General features: G+C 46.1%; 2 pseudogenes; both read left to right on the top strand.

Annotated features, from left to right (window-relative positions):
• LOC139539356 (uncharacterized) lies at positions 1 to 1,048 on the top strand (annotated as a pseudogene).
• Positions 972 to 2,489, top strand: LOC139539357 (FYVE, RhoGEF and PH domain-containing protein 6-like; annotated as a pseudogene).
• Positions 2,490 to 21,548: the final 19,059 nt, after the last annotated feature.

The following is a 21,548-nucleotide window of genomic DNA, read 5'->3' on the forward strand; positions in this document are numbered from 1 at the left end:
ATGTATGAGGGTGATGGTGTCACTTTTCCTATGTTTTTAATGCCTGTTCTCTCTCTCCCTTCTCCAGCCATGCAGAAGCCACCGGTGGCCGCCAAACCAAAGATCACTCAGCCCCAGAAGCCAGGGCCCTCTCCATCCTCGGCTCCCAAACGAGATGGCCTCTCCCAGGCTCCCCTCGGTACACCAAAGAGGGTTAAACCAGCTGTAGCCCCCAAACCACCATGAATTCCCCAAACCATGCCTCGCCACAGCGTTGAAGTCCAAACCGCTCTCATCAAAGACTGTAAGTCACAATCAGACCACAGTGAACAATGGTCAGAGACCATCAGAAATGTCCAGCAGTATAGGTTTTCTGAACTGCAGAAATGGAATACGGCATCAAGAGAACAAGAAACCAGATTGTGATTATATTATTCCAATTTGTCAGTGTAGCCAGAAGAACTGTCTGTGTGTGGGGAACGGTAACACACCGGATGTAGAGATTGACAAAACTGAAAAAGACTTGAAAACGTTGCATAACAATAGCAAAATGGAGGAATCCAGAATAAAGCTTGTTCCCAAATCTCGATCTCGAGAGAACAAAGGAGACAACAACAAGAGCCGAGCAGTAAACAACACTTTACCAGATGTTTGTGTACAGGCTGTGTTGCTGTCCGCGAATAACCACCTCTTAAACACAAATCAGAACGTCAAATCAGACATTGTGACGTCATCACACCCTGACATAGTGCCCTCTTCCTCAGGAGAGCACATAGAGCAATGAAGCCAATGCTGGTGGTGACACCATCCCCTCCTCTTGTTCTATTGGTAGAGACAATGGCCAGCCCAATCAAAACCCAGCTGTCCATTGGAAGCCTCTCCCCCTCCCTGTACCACGGAAACCCAGGAAGTCTGCCCTGGTTAGACAGGAAGACCCAGAGGAGGGGAGGGGAGGATAACAACGGTCAGAAAGGTGAAGGTGTCACTGGAGAGGAAGAGCAGCCCATCTCTCTGTCAACGCACCTGCTGCTCATGCACACAACATTCCTGCCAGTACCAGTGAAAGCTGTGAGAGTCTTCCATCTTCCAGTACACCCTGCCCTCCACCCCCTTCCAGAAAGAAAGCCTTTCTGTCTGAACCTGAGAAAGCAGCACAGACCTCTGCCACCTCCTCCCATCCACACCTCCCTCAGGATGTAGAGGAGGAGAATAAGGGATGGGTGGATGACTGTGTCTATGAAAAGGAGTGTTCAGTAGACAAGGAGGTGATCCATGGTACTTGTCATCCTTTCTCGACCAGTCTGCCCAACCAGCTGGAGCTCAACTCTAACTGCCACTCGCCTTTCACCGTGGCAACCAGCAAGATGGCCGTTGTCCCCAAGAAACCACAGGGACACAGCTCCCCGGCAGCATTGGTACTGAAGAAGGAACTGTCAGAAGAGGGAAAAGGGGAGAAAGGAAAGACCTCAGATAGTGATGATGATGGACGTGTACTCGCTAAGGGCAGTCAAGAAGGCAGGGCTCTAAATATGAAAGCTATGAGAGCGCTAGCTGCCACCCCAGGGGAGCGACCAGGAAGGAGCATCCTTCAGCTGCTGGTATCACCTATCTCCAGTAAGAACAGCATTGGTGAAACACTGATGCTGTCCAAGCCGCCTCGCTCCACCCTGGGGAAACGGAGAACCAAGTCCTTCTCCTCTGCCGACTTCACCCACTACGACGGACAGCAACTTAATTCCTTCCGGAGGCTCCTGGAGCTGAAGCTCTCTGTCAAGACGCTGCCTAAGCTGCTAGCCAAGGGAGGCCAGTCTTTAGACTGCACTGCAGCTGACGCAGAGGCTGAGCAGTGTGTGAATGGTGGCGGCCAAGATATCAATTTTCAAGATCGCCTGGGTATGTCGGGGGCACGCAAGTTCCCCTGTCCCCAGCTTGGGGTGATTGAGGTGGGGGTGGAGCAGAGCGCGGATGAGTTCCGTCACCTCGGAGCGGCACAGGCTCCGGAGATGGAGTATGAGAATGTGTGGTATTACGAGGAGATACCGGAGTATGTCATCCTGCCTCTTGTACTGGGGAGTGGGGGGCCGGTGGGTACACCTCCGGACCAGTCGGACTGGCACAACCACCTGTATTATGATAATATATATACGAGGAACAGGAGCCGTACCATCTCCTGGAGAAACACACTGAACATCAACAGCGGAAGCATAGTGAGAGGTATTCTTGCTCTTTTTGTTATTATTATTTTTTTTTTATTAGGTAAAGGGAGCCATACATTTTTTTTCTTGTTATTTAAAGGATTAAACATGTTTGTGTATTTCATTGGAGAGAGGAGAGATACTGTAGTGGGAAAGACAGATGGAGAGTGAAAGTGTCACAAAGGCAGTGGGTCTGATTCAAACCCACAGCAACACAATGTGACTAACTCTATTTGAGCTATTCCACGCAAGTGTGGACGGGAAATATTTCTGGTATCTCAGATTATTTTGGCAAAAATATTATTCTGATTATCTCAAAACTACCCTTTTTGATTTTGTTCGTTTTTAAACATATTGTACATCGCATTTCCAGTGTGGGCTCTCTAGTACTTTTGAAAATATGACCCATTTCATACATAGAGATTGACAATATAGGTCATTAACCAATCACAGCCTTCCTTTAGGATTGCACATTCAGCAAATCACTAGCAGAGGGAGTTCCCTTTTAAATCCATTTTCCACTTCACTGTTTTGGGAACAGTGGGTTACCTTGTTCAGGGGCAGAATGACAGATTTTTACCTTGTCAGCTCGAGGATTCGATCTAGCAACCTTTTGGTTACTGGCCCAATACTCTAACCACTAGGCTACCATGGTTTGGTAAGAAGAATGCCCCTCTCCCCACAGGTGTGATTACTACCTCTGAGGGTTTAGAGCTTGAGGTAGTCACCTCATACAAGTACTTGGGAGTATGGCTAGACGGTACATTGTCCTTCTCTCAGCACACATCAAAGCTGCAGGTTAAAGTTACATCTAGACTTGGTTTCCTCTATCGTAATCGCTCCTCTTTCACCCCAGCTGCCAAACTTACCCTGATTCAGATGACCATCCTACTCATGCTAGATTACGGAGACATAATTTATAGATCGGCAGGTAAGGGTGCTCTCGAGCGGCTAAATGTTCTTTACCATTCGGCCATCAGATTTGCCACCAATGCTCCTTATAGGACACATCACTGCACTCTATACTCCTCTGTAAACTGGTCATCTCTGTATACCCGTCGCAAGACCCATTGGTTGATACTTATTTATAAAACCCTCTTAGGCCTCACTCCCCCCGATCTGAGATATCTACTGCAGCCCTCATCCTCCACATACAACACCTGTTCTGCCAGTCACACTCTGTTAAAGGTCCCCAAAGCACACACATCCCTGTGGCTGCTTTGCGTGATGTATTGTTGTCTCTACCTTCTTGCCCTTTGTGCTGTTGTCTGTGCCCAATAATGTTTGAACCATGTTTTGTGCTGCTACCATGTTGTCATGTTGTGTTGCTACGATGCTGTGTTGTCATGTGTTGCTGCTACAGTGGGGCAAAAAAGTATTTAGTCAGCCACCAATTGTGCAAGTTTTCCCACTTAAAAAGATGAGAGAGGCCTGTAATTTTCATCATAGGTACACTTCAACTATGACAGACAAAATTAGATTTTTTTTCTCCAGAAAATCACATTGTAGGATTTTTAATGAATGTAATTTGCAAATTATGGTGGAAAATAAGTATTTGGTCACCTACAAACAAGCAAGATCTCACAGACCTGTAACTTCTTCTTCAAGAGGCTCCTCTGTCCTCCACTCATTACCTGTATTAATGGCACCTGTTTGAACTTGTTATCAGCATAAAAGACACCTGTCCACAACCTCAAACAGTCACACTCCAAACTCCACTATGGCCAAGACCAAAGAGCTGTCAAAGGACACCAGAAACAAAATTGTAGACCTGCACCAGGCTGGGAAGACTGAATCTGCAATAGGTAAGCAGCTTCGTTTGAAGAAATCAACTGTGGGAGCAATTATTAGGAAATGGAAGACATACAAGACCACTGATAATCTCCCTCGATCTGGGGCTAAACGCAAGATCTCACCCCGTGGGGTCAAAATGATCACAAGAACGGTGAGCAAAAATCCCAGAACCACACGGGGGGACCTAGTGAATGACCTGCAGAGAGCTGGGACCAAAGTAACAAAGCCTACCATCAGTAACACACTACGCCGCCAGGGACTCAAATCCTGCAGTGCCAGACGTGTCCCCCTGCTTAAGCCAGTACATGTCCAGGCCAGTCTGAAGTTTGCTAGAGAGCATTTGGATGATCCAGAAGAAGATTGGGAGAATGTCAGATGAAACCAAAATATAACTTTTTGGTAAAAACTCAACTCGTCGTGTTTGGAGGACAAAGAATGCTGAGTTGCATCCAAAGAACACCATACCTACTGTGAAGCATGGGGGTGGAAACATCATACTTTGGGGCTGTTTTTCTGCAAAGGGACCAGGACGACTGATCCGTGTAAAGGAAAGAATGAATGGGGCCATGTATCGTGAGATTTTGAGTGAAAACCTCCTTCCATCAGCAAGGGCATTGAAGATGAAACGTGGCTGGGTCTTTCAGCATGACAATGATCCCAAACACACCGCCCGGGCAATGAAGGAGTGGCTTCGTAAGAAGCATTTCAAGGCCCTGGAGTGGCCTAGCCAGTCTCCAGATCTCAACCCCATAGAACATTTTTGGAGGGAGTTGAAAGTCCGTGTTGCCCAGCAACAGCCCCAAAACATCACTGCTCTAGAGGAGATCTGCATGGAGGAATGGGCCAAAATACCAGCAACAGTGTGTGAAAACCTTGTGAAGACTTACAGAAAACGTTTGACCTCTGTCATTGCCAACAAAGGGTATATAACAAAGTATTGAGATAAACTTTTGTTATTGACCAAATACTTATTTTCCACCATAATTTGCAAATAAATTCATTAAAAATCCTACAATGTGATTTTCTGATTTTTTTTTCTCATTTTGTCTGTCATAGTTGAAGTGTACCTATGATGAAAATTACAGGCCTCTCTCATCTTTTTAAGTGGGAGAACTTGCACAATTGGTGGCTGACTAAATACTTTTTTGCCCCACTGTATGTTGTTGTCTTAGGTCTCTCTTGTCTTTCTTGTCGTGATGTGTGTTTTGTCCTATATTTACTTTTTAATTTATTTTTTAATCCCTGCCCCCGTCCCCGCAGGAGGCCGTTTGCCTTTTGGTAGGCCATCATTGTAAATAAGAATTTGTTCTTAACTGACTTGCCTAGTTAAATAAAGGTTAAATAAAAAACACTTCAGTGTTCTGTGCCTTGAACCAACAGCTTAGTGTGTTAGTCAGGCCTCTTTGTTTCAGAGTGAAACAATCACATGCATCTAACACACATTGAGCCTCTCACAAATACAGCCGTACCAGAGAATCTCTACTGTAAACAGGGCATGGCCTCAGAATGCACAGAGAAGGAGACTACTTGAGGTAGCCACTCACCATGGTCCAGTTCTAAACCAATACCTAACAACAATAGTTCTGCTAAGCCTTCTGCTTGGCTAGGTGGTGTTTTTGTCATATTATTGCTGGTTGGAGTAAAGGGCCTAGGATTAGGGTAGAGTTAGCATGCTGCATAACTTCATCCCCCCCCCCCCCCCGTAGGAACATAACATAAGAATGTCCTTCACAGAGGACTGAAAAGGAACCAGCTCTTTATATTTGGCATTAGAGCTCAAATACCCCTCAATAGAATAAATAACGTTAAAAGGTAACCCTCAAGCCATCAGATTGGCCCTCTCAGGGGCCAGGCCCATAGGAACCAAATCTCCGGCTTTGCGTGCCAAACCTGCCCATGTGTCGCCCGAAGCGAGAGAATGTACACACTACTCCACAGCAGTGGGGAGCACCAAGGTTACGAGGGAGAGAGACTGAGTCCCTCACTGTATGCCACCACCGCCATAAATATTACTGGTTCTGACCAGCATAAGCTGGCCCGACAAAGGTGGAAGGGAGCACCTGATACCCTTAGGGGGATGTGTCTGTCGTGATCATCCTGCATGTTACAACTCAACTCATGGGAGCCCCCTGACGATAACAGTGGGTCGCACCACTGGGCCAGAACCTGTAGGCCCGATGGGGACACCCAAAGCAACCGGTTTAGGCTGTGAAATGCGTTTATGTGAGCGACCTGCACTCAGCGCTGGAAAGGCCGCAACAACAATAGCCCCAGGGGAATGGCTTCTACCACAGAAGTCATCATCCCCAGTAGGCTTAAGCACTGGCGAAAACACACTGCGTGACCCAGCTGAAATGTGGTTAATCAGAGCCAGAGTGAGTCGATCTCGAGACCCCGTAACGGGGCACATTTTCTGGTTTCCTATGAAGCCTAGAGACTGAGTATGGGAAACAAGCATGTATGCGTGTAACACTGCTTGCCCCAGTTGGCGGCTCGTGATGCATTCTGAATTCATAGACTCTTAGGTGCTTGCTGAGGACACATAGGTCTCAGGAACCAGGATTTACCGGCTGTACCAGCCTTCCTGGAGCCGACATAGAATCCACTCGGATTGCCCGCTTCGGGAACAGTCTGTGATGACCCCGCAGAAGTGTGGGGGACGCGCAACAAATGGTACCCTGTACCCTGACGTCACTGTTCACATGATCCAGAGCAACACTGCGCATGCAAGCCATTGGTTCAAGCAGAAAACGAGCCTACTGTCAAGTGCCATCTGAAAGAGTGGGACGCCACATTGTGGACTGGGAGAGATTGATCCTTCTTCCCTTTCCACTGCTCTCGACCACCATTTGTCTGGATGTGGAGAATGAACATTTTCCAGTGAACCCACATTCAAATCAAATCAAATTGTAATAGTCACATGCACCGAATACAACCTTACAGTGAAATGCTTACTTACGAGCCCCTAACCAACAAGGCATTTAAAAAAAAAATACAGATAAGAGATAAAATGAACAAGTAATTAAAGAGCAGCAGTGAAATAACAACAATAGTGAGACTATATACAGGGGGGTACTGATACAGAGTCAATGTGCAGGGGCACCGGTTATTTGAGGTAGTATGTATATGTAGGTAGAGTTATTAAATTGACTATGCATAGATGACAACAGAGAGTAGCAGTGGTGTAAAGAGGGGGTGAGAGGGGGGGCACTGCAAATAGTCTGGGTAGCCATTGGACTAGATGTTCAGGAGTCTTATGGCTTGGGGGTAGAAGCTGTTTAGAAAACTCTTGGACCTAGACTTGGCACTCCGGTACCGCTTGCCGTGCGGTAGCAGAGAGAACAGTCTATGACTAGGGTGGCTGTAGTCTTTGACACTTGTTAGGGCCTTCCTCTGACACCGCCTGGTATAGAGGTCCTGGATGGCAGAAAGCTTGGCCCCAGTGATGTACTGGGCCAATCGCACTACCCTCTGTAGTTTCTTGCGGTCGGAGGCTGAGCACTTGCCATACCAGGCATTGATGCAACCAATCAGGAAGCTCTCGATGGTGCAGCTGTAGAACCTTTCGAGGATCTGAGGACCCATGCCAAATCTTTTCAGTCTCCTGAGGGGGAATAGGTTTTGTCGTGCCGTCTTCACTACTGTTTTTGTGTGCTTGGACCATGTTAGTTTGTTGGTGATGTGGACACCAAGGAACTCGAATCTCTCAACCTGCTCCATTGCAGCCCCATCGATGAGAATGGGGATGTGCTCGGTCCTCTTTTTCCTGTAGTCCACAATCATCTCCTTTGTCTTGATCACATTGAAGGAGAGATCGTTGTCCTGGCACCACACGGCCAGGTCTCTGACCTACTCCCTATAGGCTGTCTCGTCAGGCCTACCACTGTTGTGTCATCGGCAAATTTCATGATGGTGTTGGAGTCGTGCCTGGCCTTGCAGTCATGAGTGAACAGGGAGTACAGGAGGGGACTGAGCTTGCACCCCTGAGGGGCCCCTGTGTTGAGGATCAGTGTGGCGGATGTGTTGTTACTTACCCTTACCACCTGGGGGCGGCCAATTAGGATGTCCAGGATACAGTTGCAGAGGGAGGTGTTTAGTCCCAGGGTCCTTAGCTTATTGATGAGCTTTGAGGGCACTATGGTGTTGAACGCTGAGCTGTAGTCAATGAATAGCATTATCACATTGGTGTTCCTTTTGTTCAGGTGGGAAAGGGCAGTGTGGAGTGCAATAGAGATTGCATCATCCATGGATCTATTGGGGCGGTATGCAAATTGGAGTGGGTCTAAGGTTTCTGGGATGATGGTGTTGATGTGAGCCATGACCAGCCTTTCAAAGCACTTCATGGCTACAGATGTGAGTGCTACGGGTCGGTAGTCATTTAGGCAGGTTACCTTAGTGTTCTTGGACATAGGGACCATGGTGGTCTGCTTAAAGCATGTTGGTATTACAGACTCGGACAGGGAGAGGTTAAAAATGTCAGTGAAGACACTTGCCAGTTGGTCAGCGCATGCTCGCAGTACACTTCCTGGTAATCTGTCTTGCCCTGTGGCCTTGTGAATGTTTACCTGTTTAAAAGTCTTACTTACATCGGATGCGGTGAGCGTGATCACACAGTCTTCCGGAACAGCTGGTGCTCTCATGCATGTTTCAGTGTTATTTGCCTCGAAGCGAGCATAGAGGTAATTTCGCTCGTCTGGTAGGCTTGTGTCACTGGGCAGCTCTCGGCTGTCCTTCCCTTTGTAGTCTGTAATGGTTTGCAAGCCCTGCCACATCCAACGAGCGTCAGAGCCGGTGTAGTATGATTCGAATTCACATGTGGGAGACGCAAAACCTTTGACACCCATGAACACTGGAACTTTGGATTGACGACTGTTTATGCGCCAAGGTTTGCCTGAAGCCTGCCACTCTGGGTTCGGGGGCTCCAGGAATCATTGACATACCCCAACTGGCAGTGTCACTTGGGGGTACTTTTGTCACATCGAGCCTCACTTGGTTTAGGCAGTAAAATGCGTCCCGGCACCCAGCACTGTACCGCACACATTTTACAATAGACTCAGGGAAAAAACGCTATCATAAAGGTTATCATGCCCACCAGTCATAGGTACCGGTGCCACAGGACCATGTAACACAGCTGGAAAAGGGACAGAGCTTTCACACAAGATTTGTAATTGAATCTAATTCCCCGGAATAAAACCAATTGCTTATAGAACCCATAAACTGTATCACTAAGCACCTCATAGGGACTAGTGAGCTGCTGGCAGGAATTGGTAATGAGCCACCTATGGGGGAGGAGTGCCCCCTTGTGGACAGAGTGAATAGCCCAACTCCTTACTCTTACCTTGGGGAAATGTACACTACATGGCCAATAGTAGGTGGACACCTGCTCGACGAACCTCTCATTCCAGTCAAGTTCATTAACACCAATCTCAACAAACCCATTTACAATTGAAGTCGGAAGTTTACATACACTTAGGTTGGAGTCATTAAAACTAGTTTTTCAACCACTTCACAAATATCTTGTTAACAAATTATAGTTTTGGCAAGTCGGGTAGGACATCCACTTTGTGCATTACACAAGTATTTTTTCCAACAATTGTTGACAGACAGATTATTTCACTTATAATTCACTGTATCACAATTCCATTGGGTCAGAAGTTTACATACACTAAGTATCTAAGCATGCCGTTAAACAGCTTGGAAAATTCCAGAAAATTATGTCATGGCTTTAGAAGCTTCTGATAGGCTAATTTACATAATTTGAGTCAATTGAAGGTGTACCTGTGGATGCATCTCAAGGCCTACCTTCAAACTCGGTGCCTCTTTGCTTGACATCATGGGGAAATCAAAAGAAATTAGCCAAGACCTCAGGAAAAATAAGTGTAAACCTCCACAAGTCTGGTTCATCCTTGGGAGCAATTTCCAAACGCCTGAAGGTACCACGTTCATCTGTACAAACAATAGTACGCAGGTATAAACACCATGGGACCATGCAGCCGTCATACCGCTCAGGAAGGAGATGCGTTCTGTCTCCTAGAGATGAACGTACTTTGGTGCGAAAAGTGCAAATCAATCCCAGAACAACGGCAAAGGACCTTGTGAAGATGCTGGAGGAAACAGGTACAAAAGTGTCTACATCCACAGTAAAACGATTCCTATATCGACATAACCTGAAAGGCCGCTCAGCAAGGAAGAAGCCACTGCTCCAAAACCGCCATAAAAAAGCCAGACTACGGTTTGCAACTGCACATGGGGACAAAGATCGTACTTTTTGGAGAAATGTCCTCTGGTCTGATGAAACAAAAATAGAACTGTTTGGCCATAATGACCATCGTTATGTTTGGAGGAAAAAGGGGGAGGCTTGCAAGCTGAAGAACATCATCCCAACCGTGAAGCACGGGGGTGACAGCATCATGTTGTGGGGGTGCTTTGCTGCAGGAGGGACTGGTGCACTACACAAAATAGATGGCTTCATGAGGGAGGAAAATTATGTGGATATTTTGAAGCAACATCTCAAGACAACAGTCAGGAAGTTAAGCTTGGTCGTAAATGGGTCTTCCAAATGGACAATGACCTCAAGCATACTTCCAAAGTTGTGGCAAAATGGCTTAAGGACAACAAAGTCAAGGTATTGGAGTGGCCATCACAAAGCCCTGACCCCAATCCTATAGAAAATGTGTGGGCAGAACTGAAAAGAGTGTGTGAGCAAGGAGGCCTACAAACCTGACTCAGTTACACCAGCTCTGTCAGGAGGAATGGGCCAAAATTCACCCCACTTATTGTGGGAAGCTTGTGGAAGGCTACCCGACACGTTTGACCCAAGTTAAACAATTTAAAGGCAATGCTACCAAATACTAATTGAGTGTATGTAAACTTCTGACCCACTGGGAATGTGATGAAATAAATAAAAGCTGAAATAAATCATTCTCTCTACTATAATTCTGACATTTCACATTCTTAAAATAAAGTGGTGATCCTAACTACATTTACATTACATTTAAGTCATTTAGCAGACGCTCTTATCCAGAGCGACTTACAAATTGGTGCATTCACCTTATGATATCCAGTGGAACAACCACTTTACAATAGTGCATCTAACTCTTTTACGGGGGGGGGGGGGTTAGAAGGATTACTTTATCCTATCCTAGGTATTCCTTAAAGAGGTGGGGTTTCAGGTGTCTCCGGAAGGTGGTGATTGACTCCGCTGACCTGGCGTCGTGAGGGAGTTTGTTCCACCATTGGGGTGCCAGAGCAGCGAACAGTTTTGACTGGGCTGAGCGGGAACTGTACTTCCTCAGAGGTAGGGAGGCGAGCAGGCCAGAGGTGGATGAACGCAGTGCCCTTGTTTGGGTGTAGGGCCTGATCAGAGCCTGAAGGTACGGAGGTGCCGTTCCCCTCACAGCTCCGTAGGCAAGCACCATGGTCTTGTAGCGGATGCGAGCTTCAACTGGAAGCCAGTGGAGAGAGCGGAGGAGCGGGGTGACGTGAGAGAACTTGGGAAAGTTGAACACCAGACGGGCTGCGGCGTTCTGGATGAGTTGTAGGGGTTTAATGGCACAGGCAGGGAGCCCAGCCAACAGCGAGTTGCAGTAATCCAGACGGGAGATGACAAGTGCCTGGATTAGGACCTGCGCCGCTTCCTGCGTGAGGCAGGGTCGTACTCTGCGAATGTTGTAGAGCATGAACCTACAGGAACGGGTCACCGCCTTGATGTTAGTTGAGAACGACAGGGTGTTGTCCAGGATCACGCCAAGGTTCTTAGCACTCTGGGAGGAGGACACAATGGAGTTGTCAACCGTGATGGCGAGATCATGGAACGGGCAGTCCTTCCCCGGGAGGAAGAGCAGCTCCGTCTTGCCGAGGTTCAGCTTGAGGTGGTGATCCGTCATCCACACTGATATGTCTGCCAGACATGCAGAGATGCGATTCACCACCTGGTTATCAGAGGGGGGAAAGGAGAAGATTAATTGTGTGTCGTCTGCATAGCAATGATAGGAGAGACCATGTGAGGATATGACAGAGCCAAGTGACTTGGTGTATAGCGAGAATAGGAGAGGGCCTAGAACAGAGCCCTGGGGGACACCAGTGGTGAGAGCACATGGTGCGGAGACAGATTCTCGCCACGCCACCTGGTAGGAGCGACCTGTCAGGTAGGACGCAATCCAAGCGTGGGCCGCGCCGGAGATGCCCAGCTCGGAGAGGGTGGAGAGGAGGATCTGATGGTTCACAGTATCAAAGGCAGCCGATAGGTCTAGAAGGATGAGAGCAGAGGAGAGAGAGTTAGCTTTAGCAGTGCGGAGCGCCTCCGTGACACAGAGAAGAGCAGTCTCAGTTGAATGACTAGTCTTGAAACCTGACTGATTTGGATCAAGAAGGTCATTCTGAGAGAGATAGCAGGAGAGCTGGCCAAGGACGGCACGTTCAAGAGTTTTGGAGAGAAAAGAAAGAAGGGATACTGGTCTGTAGTTGTTGACATCGGAGGGATCGAGTGTAGGTTTTTTCAGAAGGGGTGCAACTCTCGCTCTCTTGAAGACGGAAGGGACGTAGCCAGCGGTCAAGGATGAGTTGATGAGCGAGGTGAGGTAAGGGAGAAGGTCTCCGGAAATGGTCTGGAGAAGAGAGGAGGGGATAGGGTCAAGCGGGCAGGTTGTTGGGCGGCCGGCCGTCACAAGACGCGAGATTTCATCTGGAGAGAGAGGGGAGAAAGAGGTCAAAGCACAGGGTAGGGCAGTGTGAGCAGAACCAGCGGTGTCGTTTGACTTAGCAAACGAGGATCGGATGTCGTCGACCTTCTTTTCAAAATGGTTGACGAAGTCATCAGCAGAGAGGGAGGAGGGGGAGGAGGATTCAGGAGGGAGGAGAAGGTGGCAAAGAGCTTCCTAGGGTTAGAGGCAGATGCTTGGAATTTAGAGTGGTAGAAATTGGCTTTAGCAGCAGAGACAGAAGAGGAGAATGTAGAGAGGAGGGAGTAAAAGGATGCCAGGTCCACAGGGAGGCGAGTTTTCCTCCATTTCCGCTCGGCTGCCCGGAGCCCTGTTCTGTGAGCTCGCAATGAGTCGTCGAGCCACGGAGCAGGAGGGGAGGACCGAGCCGGCCTGGAGGATAGGGGACATAGAGAGTCAAAGGATGCAGAAAGGGAGGAGAGGAGGGTTGAGGAGGCAGAATCAGGAGATAGGTTGGAGAAGGTTTGAGCAGAGGGAAGAGATGATAGGATGGAAGAGGAGAGAGTAGCGGGGGAGAGAGAGCGAAGGTTGGGACGGCGCGATACCATCCGAGTAGGGGCAGTGTGGGAAGTGTTGGATGAGAGCGAGAGGGAAAAGGATACAAGGTAGTGGTCGGAGACTTGGAGGGGAGTTGCAATGAGATTAGTGGAAGAACAGCATCTAGTAAAGATGAGGTCAAGCGTATTGCCTGCCTTGTGAGTAGGGGGGGAAGGTGAGAGGGTGAGGTCAAAAGAGGAGAGGAGTGGAAAGAAGGAGGCAGAGAGGAATGAGTCAAAGGTAGACGTGGGGAGGTTAAAGTCACCCAGAACTGTGAGAGGTGAGCCATCCTCAGGAAAGGAACTTATCAGGGCGTCAAGCTCATTGATGAACTCTCCAAGGGAACCTGGAGGGCGATAAATGATAAGGATGTTAAGCTTGAAAGGGCTGGTAACTGTGACAGCATGGAATTCAAAGGAGGCGATAGACAGATGGGTCAGGGGAGAAAGAGAGAATGTCCACTTGGGAGAGATGAGGATCCCAGTGCCACCACCCCGCTGACCAGAAGCTCTCGGGGTGTGCGAGAACACGTGGGCAGACGAGGAGAGAGCAGTAGGAGTAGCAGTGTTATCAGTGGTAATCCATGTTTCCGTCAGTGCCAAGAAGTCGAGGGACTGGAGGGAAGCATAGGCTGAGATGAACTCTGCCTTGTTGGCCGCAGATCGGCAGTTCCAGAGGCTGCCTGAGACCTGGAACTCCACGTGGGTCGTGCGCGCTGGGACCACCAGGTTAGAGTAGCAGCGACCACGCGGTGTGAAGCGTTTGTATGGTCTGTGCAGAGAGGAGAGAACAGGGATAGACAGACACATAGTTGACAGGCTACAGAAGAGGCTACGCTAATGCAAAGGAGATTGGAATGACAAGTGGACTACACGTCTCGAATGTTCAGAAAGTTAAGCTTACGTTGCAAAAAATCTTATTGACTAAAATGATATAGTACTGCTGGCTGGTGAAATAGGCTAGCTAGCAGTGGCTGCGTTGTTGACTTTGTTTGAAAGTGTAGCTGGCTAGGTAACCTCTAACTGGCTAGGTAACCTCGACAATTACTCTAGACTACACAATTATCTTGGATACAAAGACGGCTATGTAGCCAGCTAAGATCAAACAAATCAAACTGTTGTACTGTAATGAAATGAAATGTAATACTACCTGTAATACTACCTGTGGAGCAAAGCGGAATGCAACTACTCGCTCCAAACCAAACCGGAAGTGCGTATCGTAGAGGGAGAGGCAATAGAAGTGTTGTTTCTTGTATTATTGTCTTTTATGTCTTTAGAGGACTGCTTCACCTTAATGTCCCCTTTCCCTTTTCTTCTGTCCTTATTTTGTCCCACTTTGTCCCTTCTTTGTCCCTTCTTCTCTTCTGCCAACTAGACACTCCTTGTTAGCTAGCTAGCTTCTTTCAGGAAACTAACTGACCTAAGACAGGGAATTTTTACTAGGATTAAATGTCAGGAATTATGAAAAACTGAGTTTTAAATGTATTTGGCTCAGGTGTATGTAAACTTCTGATTTCAACTGTACATAAGAGCTGTGAAGTTTTTTGTTACAGACATGTCATTTTATCATTACGGGTGTAGATCGAGTAATATCTATACATTGACATCATCTGCAGTTTTTAGTCTTTGCCATTAAAGTTGATTGAATGATATCTTATTTTAATGTATTATGCAGAAAAGGCAAATAAATGAGTTGTTTTGTCCCAGGGCTTGTTCTATCAGATGTCGTGACACGTAAGACCTCTTTTCATGCCATTGCAGTTATATCATCAGAGGGAAACACAACATGAGCACAAGTCACACCATGGAAATGTATTTCAAACACAGCATTGGGTAGTACAGCCTGGTTGGGGCACCTAAAAACATTGGTGCAGTTGTTTGTGGGGGAAATTCACTCATGAACACATGGGCCTTTGCACAGGAAGTATGAAATCAAATGTCTACAGTTTACCTCACAATATTCCTTTGAGGCACTACAGCACTAGTGATCAATCCTTGTTATTGTACTGTGTGTAAATATTTAGCTATTATGGCTATTGATTTTACATAGAATTTTTAATAAATCAAGTTGACATGTAATTTATTTTATATTTACTGGTATGATTACGCACGTGCCAATTGTAATAACTTTTGTATCTGTTTCTCCATCTCATATTTTAAGCCAAAAGCCCACTGGGCAAAAACAAATTCTGCATCTATTCCACACTGGTTCAATGTAATTCATTGAAATTATGTGGAAAAAACATTGACAGTGTTTGTCCAGTGGGAGCCTTGTTGTGGGCCTGGGACAGAATTGCTATCTTGTTTTGTAGAAGGTGAAAACTAGGTTATTTTGATTTAAAGAATCTTAGCTGATCAAGATATATTATCAAAATATGGGACGGATACCGTAAATATAGCCGTGAGCAGCAATGAACGGGGTTTACAGCATGACAAAGGACACAAGATCAGTTGGATAACAAAGCAAGCACTATCATGTAGGAACGATCTTTACGTGCAATCAGTGAATGCATTAGCATGTTTATCTCTCAATACCACAAGGATGATGCAAGTCAAGTTTTTATTTATTTATTTATTTTACCGTTATTTTACCAGGTAAGTTGACTGAGAACACGTTCTCATTTGCAGCAACGACCTGGGGAATAGTTACAGGGGAGAGGAGGGGGATGAATGAGCCAATTATAAACTGGGGATTATTAGGTGACCATGATGGTTTGAGGGCCAGATTGGGAATTTAGCCAGGACACCGGGGTTAACACCCCTACTCTTACGATAAGTGCCATGGGATCTTTAATGACCTCAGAGAGTCAGGACACCCGTTTAACGTCCCATCCGAAAGACGGCACCCTACACAGGGCAGTGTCCCCAATCACTGCCCTGGGGCATTGGGATATTTGTTAGACCAGAGGAAAGAGTGCCTCCTACTGGCCCTCCAACACCACTTCCAGCAGCATCTGGTCTCCCATCCAGGGACTGACCAGGACCGACCCTGCTTAGCTTCAGAAGCAAGCCAACAGTGGTATGCAGGGTGGTATGCTGTTAAGTCTAGTGCAGTAGGTTGGTTATCTTTGAATGCAGCAGGTAATCATTCTTTATGGGGGAAAATCTGAACCGAGCTAAATGTGCGTAAATGGAACGTAAATCCTTTCTTTACGCGTATTCTGACCTTCAAATTAAGCATGAGAATAGCATGCTATTCGTTTAGGGTGGCAATCAATGCAATGAAGGTGTGCCGGAGGTGCGTCTACAGATATGCTGTATTCTGATCTTGACTTAATTCCCTCATCCTTTCACCACATTTACACGCGATGAATAAGGTCGAGCAACCTGTCAGTTCCAAATGGAAAATCTACTTAATTTTTCCCAATTGAAATAAGACCATTCTCCATGCACTGTCATTTTCAAATTGATAGAGCTAGGTAAATGAGTAAGCTGTTTTGGATAACGGGATTATAAATATAAGTGTTTTTGATCTATTTTACCATATGATTGCTGGAGACAAATGTGAAACCAGTCATTTGGCAGTAAACTGAAGAATACCAACATGTGAAGTGTATAAAATACTGGCCTTATATTCAGGGATGAAATTTGGAGACGCAAGCTATATGATTCTGTATTCATGAGCAAATTACAGTATAGCACCAAACCTACAGAGTTGATTTATGATTTCTATGATGTTTTAATGATATGCCCAGACTTTAAACATGATTTTTTAAACAATTTGTATCATGTTAAATATTAGCCACTATCGGTAGGCACTGTCAGTTATACCCACATACATTTATACTGAACCAAAATATAAACTCAAAACGTAACATTTTGGTTTCATGAGCTGAAATAAAAGATACCAGAAATTTTTGAAATGCACAAACAGCTTATTTCTCTCATTTTGTGCAAAAATTCGTTTACATCCATGTTAGTGAGCATTTCTCTTTTGCCAAGATAATCCATCCACCTGACAAGTGTGGGGCACCTTGTGCTGGGGACAATAAAAGGACACTAAACTCTGCAGTTTTCTCACAGAACACAATGCCACAGATGTCTCAAGATTTGAGGGAGAGTGCAATTGGCATGCTGACTGCAGGAATGTCCACCAAGAGCTGTTGCCAGATCATTTATTGTTAATTTCTCTACCATAAGCCGCCTCCAACGTCATTTTACAGAGAAATTGGAAGTACGCCCAACCGGCCTCACAACCACAGACCACGTGTAACCAGGCCAGCCCAGAACCTACACATCCGGCTTCTTCTGAGACCAGCCACCCAGACAGCTGATGAAACTGTGGGTTGCAAAAATGAAGAATTTCTGCACAAACTGTCAGAAACCAGCTCAGGAAAGCTGATCTGCGTGCTCGTCGTCCTCACCAGGATCTTGACGTTCTGCAGTTTGGCACCGTAACCGACTTCAGTGGGCAAATGCTCATCTTCGTTGGCTACTGGCACGCTTTTTAGAAATTGTTGCTCATTTGAAAACTGAAATATCACATTTACATAAGTATTCAGACCATTTACTCAGTACTTTGTTGAAGCAGTGATTACAGCCTCGAGTCTTCTTGGGTATGACGCTACAAGCTTGGCACACCTGTATTTGGGGAGTTTCTCCCATTCCTCTCTGCAGATCCTCTCAAGCTCTGTCAGGTTGGATGGGGAGCGTTGCTGCACAACTATTTTCAGGTCTCTCCAGAGATGTTAGATCGAGTTCAAGACCGGGCTCTTGCTGGGCCAGTCAAGGACATTCAGAAACTTGTCCCGAAGCCACGCCTGCGTTGTCTTGGCTGTGTGCTTAAGGTTGTTGTCCTGTTGGAAGGTGAACCTTCGCCCCAGTCTGAGGTCCCTAGCACTCTGGAGCATGTTTTCATCAACGATCTCTCTGTACTTTGCGCCATTCATCTTTGCCTCGATCCTGACTAGTCTCCCAGTCATGCCGCTGAAAAACATCTACCACCACCATTCTTCACCGTAGGGATGGTGCCAGGTTTCCTCCAGATGTGACGCTTGGCATTCAGGCCTTAAATATAGGTTTCATCAGACCAGATAATCTTGTTTTGTCAAACTCCAAGCGGGCTGTCATATGCCTTTTACTGAGGAGTGGCTTCCATCTGGCCACTCTACCATAAAGAGCTGATTGGTGGAGTGCTGCAGAGATGGTAGTTCTTTTGGAAGGTTCTCCTATCTCCACAGAGGAACTCTAAAGCTCTGTCAGAGTGACCAATGGGTTCTTGGTCACCTCCCTGGCCAAGGCCTTTCTCCCCAAATTGCTCAGTTTGGCAGGGCAGCCAGCTCTAGGAAGAGTCTTGGTGGTTCCAAACTTTTTCCATTTAAGAATGATGGAGGCCATTGTGTTCTTGAGGACCTTCAATGCTGCAGAATTGTTTTTGGTACCCTTCCCCAGATCTGTTCCTCGACACAATCCTGTCTCGGAGCTCTATGGACAATTCCTTCGACCTCCTAGCTTGGTTTTTGCTCTGATATGCACTGTCAACTGTGGGACCTTATATAGACAGATGTGTGCCTTTCCAAATCATGTCCAATCAATTGAATTTACCACAGGTGGACTCCAATCAAGTTGTAGAAACATCTCAAGGATGATCAATGGAAACAGGATTCACCTGAGCTCAACTCAATTCTCAGAGCGAACGGTCTGAATACTTACAGTACGAGCCAAAAGTATTTGGACACACCTACACATTCAAGGGTTTGTTTACAACATTGAATCATGTAGTAACCAAAGAGGTGTTAAACAAATCAAACTAAATATGAGAATCTTCAAAGCAGCTACCCTTTACCTTGATGACAGCTTTGCACACTCTTGGCATTCTCTCAACCAGCTTCATGAGGTAGTCACCTGGAATGCATTTCAAGTAAACAGGTGTGCCTTTTTAAAAGTTAATTTTGGGAATTTCTTTCCTTCTTAATGTGTTTGAGACAGTCAGTTGTGTCTTGACAAGGTAGGCGTGCTATACAGATGCTAAGCTATAGGACTGTTTTGCTAGCACAGACTGGAATATGTTGTGGGATTCTTTCGATGGCATTGAGGCCACATCAGTCATTGGCTTCATCAATAAGTGGACCAATGACGTTGTCCCCATAGCGACCGTACATATATTCCCCAACTAGAAGCCATGGATTACAGGCAACATCCGCACTGAATACACTGCCCTTTCCCAACTGGACAAAAGGAACACCTAGGCTAGGAAACACTGTCACCACTGATAAATCTATGATAATCGAAAATTTCAATAACAATTTTTCTACGGCTGGCCATGCTTTCGACCTGGCTACCCCTACCCCGGTCAACAGCTCTGCACCCCCCACAGCTACTTGTCCAAGCCTCCCCCATTTCTCCTTCACCAAAATTCAGATAGCTGATGTTCTGAAAGAGCAGCAAAATCTGGACCCCTACAAATCAGCTGGGCTAGACAATCTAGACACTATCTTTTTTAAATTATCCGCCGCAATTGTTGCAACCCCTATTACTAGCCTGTTCAACCTCTCGTATCGTCTGAGATCCCTAAAGATTGGAAAGTTGCCGTGGTCAGAAACTCTCGACCCAAACTGTTACAGACCTATATCTATCCTACCCTGCCTTTCTAAAGTCTTCGAAAGCCAAGTTAACAAAGAGATCACTAACTCTTTCAAATCCCACCGTACCTTCTCCGCTATGCAATCTGGTCATGGGTGCACCTCAGCCCCGCTCAAGGTCCTAAACGATATCATAACTGCCATTGATAAAAGACAATACTGTGCAGCTGTCTTCATCGACCTGGCCAAGGCTTTCGACTCTGTGAATCACTGCATTCTTATCGGCAGACTCAACAGGCTTGGTTTCTCAAATGACTGCCTCGCCTGGTTCACCAACTACTTCTCAGATTTCAGTGTGTCAAATCAGAGGGCCTGTTGTCCGGACCTCTGGCAGTCTCTATGGGGGTGCCACAGGGTTCAATTCTCGGGCCGACTCTTTTGTCTGTATATATCAATGATGTTGCTCTTGCTGCTGGTGATTCTCTGATCCACCTCTACGCAGACGACACCATTCTGTATACATCTGGCCCTTCTATGGACACTTCTTCAGGATAGGGTCTATTTTTCTCCATTTGAACCGGACTGACGTGCCCAAAGTAAACTGCCTGTTGCTCAGGCCCTGAAGCCAGGATATGCATATAATTGGTACCATTGGAAAGAAAACACTCCTAAGTTTGTAGAAATGTTAAAATAATGTAGGAGACTGTAACATAATAGATATGGTAGGACAAAATCCAAAGAAAAACCAACCGGAATATTTTTTTTTTGAGAGCCCATGCTCTTCCAATGGAACATATAGATAAATAATTTAATCTCGCTCCCAGTATGCAATTCTTTGGCGTTCACTGGATGTCTGTAGTCTTTGTTCAAGGTTTCAGGCTTGTTTCTTCCCAAACGAGGAAGAATAATGAGTTTTGATACAGGGACACAGAATTGGAAATCAGCGTATGTGTGCGCGATGAGGAGGACACACACCTGCTAATATCGTTTTCCAATTGAACATACTTCTTTCCGTATGAAATATTATAGTTGAATTACATTTTAAGGTATCTGTGGATTAAATAGAAATGGATTTTGACTTGTTTTAACAAAGTTTAGCGGTAGCTTTTTGGATTCCTTTCTCTGCATGTTGAACAAGTGGATTACTAAAATCTATGGCGCCAACTAAACAGACTTTTTGGGATATAAAGAAGGATTTTATCTAACGAAACGACACTACATCTTGTAGCTGGGACCCTTTGGATGACAAATCAGAGGAAGATTTTCAAAAAGTAAGTGAATATTTAATCGCTATTTGTGAATTTATGAAACCTGTGAGTGAAAATATTTTGATGTGGGGCGCCGTCCTCAAACAATGGCATGGCATGGTTTCGCTGTAAAGCCTACTGTAAATCGGACAGTGCAGTTAGATTAACAAGAATTTAAGCTTTTAACCGATATAAGACACTTGTATGTAAATAAATGTTTAATATCCATCATTGTTACGATTATTTATTTGAATTGCGCGCCCTCCAGTTTCACAAGATTCTCTGGTGTGATGGAACCAAGATTGAATTCTCTGGCCTGAATGCCAAGCGTCACGTCTGGAGGAAACCTGGCACCATCCCTATGGTGAAGCATGGTGGAGGCAGCATCATGCTGTGGGGATGTTTTTGAGCGGCAGGGACTGCGAGACTAGTCAGGATTGAGGGAAAGATGAACGGAGCAAAGTGAGATCCATGATGAAAACCTGCTCCAGAGCGCTAAGTGCCTTGGAAGGTGAACCTTCGCCCCAGTCTAACAGGACAATGACCCTAAGGACAA

Source organism: Salvelinus alpinus, chromosome 15 (genome assembly GCF_045679555.1).
Source record: "Salvelinus alpinus chromosome 15, SLU_Salpinus.1, whole genome shotgun sequence".
Taxonomy (NCBI): domain Eukaryota; kingdom Metazoa; phylum Chordata; class Actinopteri; order Salmoniformes; family Salmonidae; genus Salvelinus; species Salvelinus alpinus.